General features: G+C 39.1%; 1 protein-coding gene across 1 annotated transcript in view; it reads right to left on the bottom strand.

Moving 5' to 3' along the window:
- Positions 1–1,622: 1,622 nt before the first annotated feature.
- Positions 1,623–10,843, bottom strand: part of PCMT1 (protein-L-isoaspartate (D-aspartate) O-methyltransferase) — a 34,917-nt gene continuing 25,696 nt past the window's right edge. The window contains exon 7 of the mRNA XM_041469803.1: positions 1,623–3,851. The gene's annotated coding sequence lies outside the window, so the exon portion shown is untranslated. The remainder of the gene's footprint in view (positions 3,852–10,843) is intronic.

The raw sequence follows: 10,843 nt of genomic DNA, 5'->3' as shown, positions 1-10,843 counted from the left end.
AAATGTATGAACTCACAAAACCAACTTAAACCCCATGCTTGAAGCCATCTATTGTATACCACAGTACTTAAACTTGAATTTACCCTTCCCGATCTATGAAGTCTGAACATCCTGAAATGCAAAAGACCAATTTCAGACCTCATAATCTCCTGCATCCCCCTGTGCCATCTTTGAGGCAACACTTCCCCTCTGAATTTTTTTGTTTTGTTCTGCACAATGTGCATGTGTGACCTCACCATCTGCCTTTTTTCTGAACCAGGACCACCCCTCATTCACTTCAGCAGAATACCTCTTCCACATTGCGTGGGACAGGGACCAAGGTTCCATAAAGGTAACTATTCATCTTTTGACCTGCATCCTAATATGTTTAACATCAGGTAAATAGAACCAAAGTTACAAATCATGAGCATGATTTGTGCTACTCATCCTTTGTATCATGTCAAAGTTCAGAAGGAATTGTCTCATGTCTTCCTTCTGTGAACTGTACTTAAATCAAAAGCAGCACAACCTAGGGCACATTAATGAGGAGAAGGAAGAAAGCACTGCTACTGTAAGAATGAGTTAACACCCTTTTTCCTAGCAGGAAGGAGAGTACTAGTTCAGAATATTCCTCTGAGTATTTTACTTTGCGATGATGGGTTAATTACACAGTCCCTCCACACTCAAGGCAGGAAGGAGAGTACTAGTTCAGAATTTTCCTCTGAGTATTTTACTTTACTTCTTTGCGATGATGGGTTAATTACACAGTCCCTCCACACTCAAAAATCCTGGAGCTTGTCACCCTGTCACAAAAACACTGCACATGTGGAGAGAACTGCTGCCAGCTGCAAGCTCCAGAGCCTACCACACAGAGCCCCTCTGGCTCCAGGCACTATTGCCTGTTTCAAACTCGATGACTACGAAACATTTCAGGAATCATCCAGGTGGCTTCATCAGCAGTGCTGGTGCACACATGCTGTGTGCTGGTTTCCCTCCAGAAAAAGTCATGTTACGGGCTCTGTGGCCTCAACCAGGTGACCAGTCTGAACAGAAGAAGTACACAGGTCATTCCTGCTACATAAACAGAAAGCATCCCTACAGCACATCAAACTCCTCTGTGGAGAGCCCACAACTCTTGGTGGGTTTTCAAGATACAGGTACTGGTTTTCCAAGGCTTCTACTGTCTTTATCCCAGAAACAACCAGATAAGCAACTCAAGAGTTCAGCCAATCCATTCTCCCAAGCTGTTCTGACTTAGAGGTGATAATAACAGCCCAGTGCAACATGACTGCACTTCTTATAAAGAGGTAAAGCTGTAATCCTTCCAAGTGGCAAATCACACTCTCCAAGATGGCTGGATTCAACTATGCACAGCAGACAGAACTGTGCACAGAGCCTGTTCACCAAAACACACAGATGTGTGCTTCAGAAATGCCAAACAGACACCAAAAACCCCACTTACATTCCAGGTAGTATTAACAGGCTTTGTAACCGATGCAATACATTAATTGACTGAAAATGGACACATAGTTCTGGTCAGTTAGCAAACCAGTATTTTTATATATGTTTTCTTTTGGATATGTGAAATCCTGTTGAAGGTTAAAAACAACAAAACCAACCACAAAATCAGGCAGACACCTAGATACAGCTTCCTCTCAATTTGTTTTATTTGGCAAAGTAGCAATTCAGACAGTTCACACAGCATTTAGTCAAGCTCTTCAAGTCTTCTGCATTTCAACTTGTCCTTGTCTCCAAGTTTTTTACTTCAGAACCATTGCTCCATCATGGAGGAGTTTCCATTTTCGACTCCTAAATGCTACTCCTGGATACTCCTTTCTGTCAGAGTACCTTGACTGTCATCAGCCCCTTCAGTGGAATGGGTGCACTAATCCCACCAGCCTTGGTCCCTGAAGCCTTACACCTCCTGAAGTGGTTCTCCCCCAGGAAGCTGTCATCGGGTCTCAGCTTTAACACCACTTCCAAGTCAGGCTAGCTTATTAGACTGTGTCCAGAGACAGGAATTTGGATACAGTTGAGCTCATATCTTTCATTTAACTGATTAAATTAGTGAGAAGATGTAAATAAAGCTGAACTCAAACTGAAAGATACAGCGACCAAAAGGTTGAACGTTAGCATGCATCAGTTATTTCACTTCAACACCAAGAACTAGAGTCACAGTTGATTGTGGGTTAGTACAAATTTGTCAGACGCAAGTGGATTTTTCTGGATTGTATTTTCTAGAATATGCACTATATTAATTTCTTTATAAGATTAATCTTGTGCATGTGCTCCCAGGCTGCAGTCAGATCAGGAGGTGGTACATTAACTTCCAAACATCTAAATAAATTAAGTCCCATAGTATCTTTCACAGAGGAACAAAATGGGGCTGGCCTTCAAAAGGCAGGTTATTTAAAATGTTCCTTTTCCGTATTCAGAGGCCTTTGAATTATAACCTTTATGCTTTCAGGGATTAATCCTATCACAAAATTATTCCTCTTCCACCATAGGAAGTTGTTTTGGGCTTTTTTCCAGTGATCACTATGGGTTGTTTTATTCTGAAATCCTTCCTATCATTAAAAAAAAAAAAAAAAAAAAAAAAGGATAATATGCTGTTTACTTTAATTCTGGTTCGTTCAAATATGAGCAAGATCACTGAAGACACACTTCCCCCCTTTCCCAAAGCAGCCCACCTTAGTGTACTGCTTCCTAATTTGCTGTCAACATTTTACACTACCAGAACACAAAACTTACATGAGAAAAAAAGGTTTATAGCCTTCCAACTATTCTTCTATACGAAAACTGAACAAGTGCATCTATGTGTACTTAGGAGTCCAGGATTCTTTCTGATGCATTCCTTTTACAGCAATTTAGAATTCACTTTTTAAAAAGCCAGAATTTTTCCTGGGTGCCCACAATTATAAAAACAAGAATCTTAATACATCAAATGGCTTTACCAGAAGCAACTTTCTTTTGGAACCAAAGGGGGTTTTTGGCTTTTAATAAAGAACCTAGCAATCCATATATCAGACTACCTATCCATCCTAATCTTCCACACAAGCACAAAACCCCCTTTTGCTTTTAAATTTGCTTGGCAAAGCAGCATTGTGTAAATTATTCAGTGATTGGAACACAGCTCACCTCACATTTATGGAGTTAGCTCCATGTGTATCACACCAGCACTGAGCCATAAACCACAACAGAATTTCAAGCTTACATTAATCAGTTTTAGAAGGAAAGGGAAAACCATGTCTGTTATGTCCAGTTTGAACAGCAATGTTTGATAAGAGCAGCCACCTACCTCTGATGTCTTGAAATTTAATATATACAAATGCCTGGTTTTAAGGTAAAAAAGCAGCTGATTGTATCTACTACATGCTAGTCTATGACACCATGTCAAAAGCTTAGAAAGGAAGTTCATCTCCTTTTAGTAGCATCTAGCAGACGTTGGAACACAGAAAACCTGGTATTACCTACATAGTGTCGTAAGGTGCACAGAAGCGTTTTACCAAGGGACACAGGAGCCGAGAGAAGTGAGTGTTCAAGTTCCCCCATCAAAATCAGAGTTCACAAGCTACAGGTCTTTATCTGCAGTTTTGCAGAAATTCACTTTGAACAGATGAAAGTGAAATAAAGGCATGTTAAATAAAACAGTGCCCACATAAAACTTTCCACCATTTCTTTATCAGATTTGCCTTGAGCATCTAAAAAAATAAAACAAACACCACGCTTTTCCATGCTGATAACAACAGTATAACGAAGTCCAAAACAAGCTGCAATGCTGTTGGTTTTCAAAAAGCTTTTAGAACGGGAGATGAGCAGTCCACTGTAACACTATGTTTGGGTCAAGATGATGTAGCTTTTACAATTCATCCCTGTAGAAAGAAAACACATGCAGTTATGTTTCTTCTCCCCTTGGAAATGGTATTTGAAAAGTTTTGATATTGAATCAGGTTACATTTAAGTGCTCACGCACATCAGCAAAACTTTAGAAATCACTTCAAGCATTTGAGAAAAAAAACACCAAAGGAAAGGCAACAGCAATCCCATATCATCTCATACTACTATGTGACTTATTGTGAAAGTTTAATGGATCACTTGCTTTAAGGAAGCCCCCCCCATATTGCACAGCTGGTAACACAGCTACCTGCCATCTGTATTCTGCTGGCTACACACTGGCAAGCAACTGAGCCAACTTACTAGACAGAGTATTGGCAAAACCCATCCTCTGTAGTTGCCAAAAAGGCAAGTTTAGCTTCAGCTGCAGTCTCTCAAGAAAGTGGAAACAGTCTTGCATCCCTGTTATGCAGTCTGTACCAGTTAGTTTATTTATTTCTCAGAGGAACTCGATTAGCTCCTGAAGGAGCTACAATAAATCAGGAGTAGGTGGTGGAAAGGCTGGGGGCAGGACAGTGTGTGCGAGCTAAAAGGAGATTAGTTAGGAGAAGGATGAATCAATAAGTCTCTCTAAATCACTGAAAGCAATCTAGAAAATGCAGAGGTTTGTTCCTGTAGGACATTTAAAACACATTGAAACAAGAAACCCATAGAACCTATATTTCAACCACAAAGTGATCATACAGTAGTGATTTAAGTATTTCTAAAGCATTAATTTTAATGCAAAACACCCATCAAATCTGAAAGCTGTGCATTGTGCCACTCTGAGCACTGGAAAACTCAAAGAGAAGTGTTTTGCCTCTTTTTTTTTTTGACGAGGCACAAGCAATCTACAAATTCAGAATTAATTTGCTGCAATTTTTCTTTTAGTAGGTGCATCAGCCTCATCAGCCGAAGCAAACCGTGTCTGAATTAGAAAAAAACTCAGTAATGTGATTGCTGGCTCAATACACAATAGTATTTCCAGCTATCATGCAAACTAACCCACAAAAATATAGTTCTACATGCACACATACAAAACCTTTAAGTTTCAAAGACATTATTAAGCTCCAGGAATCATACAGCATGGAATGACAGCATGCAAAACATTTTAAAAGCAACTGAAAAGGCTGTAGAAACTAGTGCTTAAATGACTAGTTTTCTATCTAATGCAGCTGGGATGCAAACGTTGTGATTTGTAAGTGATAAATATTTGCATTCTTTGCACTTTGCACTGCCTCCTAATAGTAAAGTACTAATCACACAGCTTTAGAGCACTGCAGTAATTACACACAGCAGAAAAAAGCAGAAGTTGGAAGAACACATCTTGGCAGGGATAAAGAAAAATCTGTTTATAGCTAAAGGTTTGGAAGCTCTCCGTATTTGCCTGTCTCACAGAATGGGTATTGCTTACTTTAAACAGATAAAAAGAAATTAACATCTGATACCCAGTTTAAAATGCAGTGCCAGTGAATTCAGGACAAATGCTTCATTCATCCCTAACACTTCCAGGAGCTGCATCATCAGTTAATTTTTACAACTTCAAGAAGTGTGTGTAAGTAATGACTACTGCTGTTGCTGGCTTAGTCTCATATGCCTAATTGTGGGTGTGATTTTTATCCTGATTCCTACCACACACTCACAGCTTTATAAAACCCTGCTCTTTTACTGTGACAAGCAATTCATAATCCTTCAAATACAAGGCAGATCCTCAAGAAACTATAAGCCTAAGAAACATTACGTATTTACCTTGAAACTATTAAACACAATGATTCTACCTAGCCACAGATGTTAGCAGGGCTTTTGCATAATGTTGCTAACGCATTTAAGGTATTTAAAGTGTGGGGTTGTTTTTTCTTTTCCAAAATGATATTTCTACTTAAAACATATAAGTATTATATAAATATATAATTTAAAATAAATTACATTAGCATGGCAATGTTTTAATTGTTGGTAGTTTTCATTGCTTTAACATATTCTTGACCACTACATCCTGTATGTGACATTCAAAATAAGGATTTTCATATTTTATTTTTTAGAACATTTACTGTATTAAGGGGATCAGCTTTCCTCAAGAGGTTTTTCACTTGCTCTTCACTAGTCATTAATCTAACATCAGCATGCCAGCCCAAACCAATCCCTGACATAAGTGTTAAAATTATACAGCATTTATTTTCTACAGATAGAAGTTGAATTTATATGTGCATTATTGGGCTGTATGTATTAGAAAGTGCCAGAACAGTCTCAGATCACCTGATAGGTAACAGTTGCCAGCTTTCTCCCTAATGTAGCACAGCTTGCAGACATAAATACATATTGCAAACCAGCGTCAGCTCACCTGAGCTGATCCTGTATGGATCAGAAACTGCCAGGCTATGAAATCCACCAGGTCTGAGCGACTGGTAAGAATCAGGATAATTATCCTATCCTCCCAGTGGTACAACAAAATCTATCCTGCTGCAAAGCTTAAAAAGAGACTCAAAAGATTGCTCTTTCCTTGTTAAAACTATCCTGTTGTCCTCTAGAGCCACAGAAAAGATCTACTGATTTGTATTCTTTCTGGCCACAGCTATTTACTGTGACTCTTACACAACTCACGTAATTTCTCTCCACCTTCATATATGCTCTCCTTCTAATCTGCTTACCAGCTCCTGCTTAGCAAGCAATATATATATTTAGGGTTTAAGTCACCACTGTAGCCCTTCTCAGACTTTTGGAATTGCAGCAAGAGAACCACTCATCTATCAGCTGAGGCATCAAAGCAACTTTGTAAGCTCAAGTTAAAGCAAATTTCAGAAGTCATTAGCTTAAGGTTACTATTCTTGAAAAAAATGTAAGAAAGTTTGAAAAATTTTCGCTTGCTACTAGGGAAAAGATATACGTGAATACTCTACACTTCCCATTATGAATATCCAACAAAAAAAACCAAGAAAAATTCTCAGAAAAAAATCTAATGTGCAGCTTTTCAGGTAAATTACAAACTATAAAGAATCAATAATCATATCAACAATACGTTTGGGATACAAGTAACTCATGCAGCTTTGTGATCCCTCACTGCCACTTTAGTGAAAGGCATTCAAATTAAATATTTGAACAAACATTTGTAAATCTATCTGTAGTCTGTATCTCACTCTTTTAGATCCACTTCAATTTTCTTGTTATTAGGCAGCATTTGACTTTCCCTTCTCAATACATCATTTATCTATGAAAAACATGTTGTCATTACTGACAGTGAAATTCAGAGTATAGCCTTTTATGAATTAGAAATACAGCATCTACTCAGTGTTTCAGCAGCCCATTATTTCTCACTTTATAACTTTAAAGATGCAATATTTCGACTTCCAGCATTTTAATGTGGAAAGGTGCTATTATAAAATATTTATTATTTGCTATGATCAATCATAAAATTGAGAATAAATTGAAGGGATAAATTTTTTTTCTGTAATCTACTGTATCAGGTATATCACATACACTTTTACATAATTATATTGGGTTTGTCTGGCAAGGTTTTGGTAGTGGTTGGGGGGGTGCTGAAGGGGTGGCTTCTGTGAGAAGCTGCCAGAAGCTTCCTCCAGGTTCTACAGAGCCAACACCAGCTGGCTCCTAGACAGACCCTCCACTGGCCAACACTGAGCCAGTCAGGAATGGAAGCAACGCCTCTGTGGTAACACATTCAAGAAAGAAAAAAGTTTTTTTTTATTGTAATATATATATTTTATTGCAGAGAAGAGTAGGGTGAGAACAGGTGAGAGGAACTGCAGACACCCAGATCAGGGGAGGAGCAGGAGCTGCTCCAGGTGCTGGAGCTGAGATTCCACTGCAGCCCCTGGTGCAGACCATGGTGAAGCACCTGTGCCCCTGCAGCCCATGGAGGATCACAGGGATGCAGAGATCCACCTGCAGCCCCTGGAGGAGCCCATGCTGGGGCAGGTGGATGCCTGAGAGGAGGCTGTGACCCTGTGGGAAATGTGCTGGAGCAGGCTCCAGGCAGGGGCCTGCAGGCCCATGGAGAGAGGAGCCCACACTGGAACAGGTTTCCTGGTAGGACTTGTAACCCTGTGCAGAACCTACACTGGAGCAGGCTGTGCCTGCAGGACTGCATCTCAAGAACAGTGACCCACCTTGGAGCAGTTCATGAAGAACTGTAGCCCACAGGAAGGACTCATGCTGAAGAAGTTCAGAAAGAACTGTGTCCTGTGGGAGGGACCCCACACTGAAACAGAGGAAGGACCCCTCTCCCTGAGCAGCAGCAGGAAGAATGTGTGACTAACTGACTGTAAACCCCATTCCTTGCCTCCTTGCACTGCTGGGGGGCAGGACATGGGGCTAGGAAGGAGGCAGAAGGGGTGCAGGAAAGGTGTTTTGAAGGTTTGTTTTGCCTCTCATTATCCTGTTTTGATTTTGCTTGGCAATAATTTCAATTAATATCCCCAAGTCAAGTCTGTTGTACCCACGGTGGTAATTGGTGAGTAATCTCTGCCTGTCCTTAAGTCACGAGCCTTGCATTGTATTCTCTCTCCTCTGTCCAGTTGTGGAGGGAGCAGTTTTGGTGAGCAGCTGGCATTCAGTCAGGGTCAAATCACCTTGATACATAATTCATAATTCTTAAATTTAACCTAAAATGTTTTGTGTAGAGATTCTTTTTGCCAAAGTAAAATAAAAACTTAAACCATAATCATTACTCTGCATGGCCTGAGGAATTCCAGCAAACAATACCTGCTAATTTCAAACTAGATTGATCAACTAGCTCATCAGGAGCACTTGTAACACTGAATAAGAGTTTCTAAGCAGAAACACATTAAAATGTATCCTAATAAATACATTTTCCAAAAGGGTGTTAATCATGGTTTATGTACAGATAAGTGGGATAAAGTAACAGCCCCAGTTTAGTCACTGAAGTTTTTCTTCAGAAAGGTCATACTGTCATTATAATTTTGTATTTTATCAGCAAATATAAATTCAGCATGACATTTATAAATAATTTCTACTAATACAATATGTAAGACAAAAGTAGTTGTTAACATTTTTAAAAAGCTGTCCATCTGGAAATCAAATCCAAAATGCAAGAGACTCATGGCTGTTATTTACATTGTTACTCTCTTATGCCTCTGTATCAGCAGCAGCATGGCCAGCAGGACAAGGTTTAGTGGCTCTTAGGATCAGGTTTAGTGGTGGACTTGCCAGCACCAGGTTAACTGCTAGACTCAATGACCTTAAATGTGTTTTCTATCGTAAATAATACCACGATTCTGTAACACTTACAATTGTCTTTCCACATAAATAGTAAGTGAAGTAGTAAGTTTTATTTCACATAGAAATAAAACCAGAGAGATCCTAATTTATACAAGATCTGCCCATAAGGCATCCATCAAGCCATGTTCCCAACTGTGCTACACAAGAGGCCCTCTCTCCATACTATTTTTTCAGTTAAAAACCCAAAACAATCTAAGTTTTATGTGAAAGGATACCCTTATCCGTATAATCACATAACTGGGCATTGACTGCTGGATTTCTGGCACACTGCATTGTTTTGTTTTGTACCAGAGATAGGGTTCCTGTGTATATTCTACTTCTAAATGTCCCAGGGAGTCACGTTTGAGAGGATTCTCACTAATACTGGGAGCTTAAAAAAATACCACTGCAACTGAACCAAACTACAAAGTCATGGCCTAAATGTAAAGAAATTTAACAGTATTCACAAATAAGATGCTTTATTTAGCAATGTATTGAAACCCAAGGAATTTTTTCCTTCCAGCTAGTCCAGACTTTCTTTTGCTACAAGCTCCCGTTTTACATAGTGAAGCATGATACAAAATACCTGAAGATGGGGTTGACTTCAAACACCACTTAAGAGTGTTGTGCTGCTTTGCAAAAGCACCTTACAGCCCCATTAAAGAACATTCCAAAATGTGAATAGCTCAGCAAAAACTTAAACAGCTTCTTTCCTGCCAGCTGGAGGGTCTGCTACCCCAGGAAAATGCTGCTGGCCTATCAGTTGTATTCTGTGAAGGGACAGCCATTCTTCATTCAATGCAATGGAAGAGTTACCTGCATTAGGAATGAAATCACATAATGTAAACTAAAAGAATGACAAACTAAACACACAGAATTGAGCTAATCTTAAAATGATTGTTGTTTAATGAATTTGAGATTTACATTAACTAGTCTCCCATACACTACAGACTTTTATTACAGAAACACTTAAGAGATGCTTTTTCAGAGGAGTCTCTAAATGAACTCTGCTCACAGATCTTGAGCAGTGAAGAAAAAATGAAATCTAGGAAGTGAAGAGAAAACAGCTCTTTCCTCTTTGATGCAAGCATAGATAGCAAATGCTGACTTATAATTAGGAATTTCCTTAGCAGCAGCTGCCTGACCATATACTTCATAGTCACCAACAAGGAAAAACAAAGAAAAGAAAGATGTGACCTCCTGTAAGGTCAGCAGTACACTGACAGTTATCCTAGAAAATGGAATGGGAATTTTCTCCAGATGACAAAAGGACAATTAAAGAAATAGCAAATGTTACAAGAAGAGGACTTCTGAGATTTTCTTTAACAGAGAGTTCCAAGACTGAACAAAATTTAAATGCACATAGCAAGATACAGCCTCTATGCCATTGCAGATGAACCCTTCAGGCTAAGCACTTATATTTTCTGATAACACCACTGTAAATTCTTAAATTAAAAATAAATAAATAACATCAAGAAGTGTTTCAGAAAAGCACAGAAACTGGTACAAATTTCTGGGGAAAATAATCCTACAGTATGCATGACTGAAGAAGGCCCAAAGACAAGCTCTTTCCAAGCTTTCAAAGGGCTTTCCACAAAGCTCTTTCGAAGCTAGCAGACAAAATGAAATACCAAACTGCACCGAAGAGATGCTAAAAACTCAGAATTCTAGTCCTTAACACAGTACCCCACCTTCACTTGTAGCAAGGGATAAACACTGTCATTCGAGAAACCCTTCTTAAAGTGTTTTATGAACACAC

The sequence above is a fragment of the Pyrgilauda ruficollis genome, unplaced genomic scaffold, assembly GCF_017590135.1.
Source record: "Pyrgilauda ruficollis isolate IOZ18807 unplaced genomic scaffold, ASM1759013v1 scaffold24, whole genome shotgun sequence".
In the NCBI taxonomy this organism is placed as follows: domain Eukaryota; kingdom Metazoa; phylum Chordata; class Aves; order Passeriformes; family Passeridae; genus Pyrgilauda; species Pyrgilauda ruficollis.
Note: the sequence above shows the minus strand (reverse complement) of the source record. Positions and strands in the feature narration are given on the sequence as shown.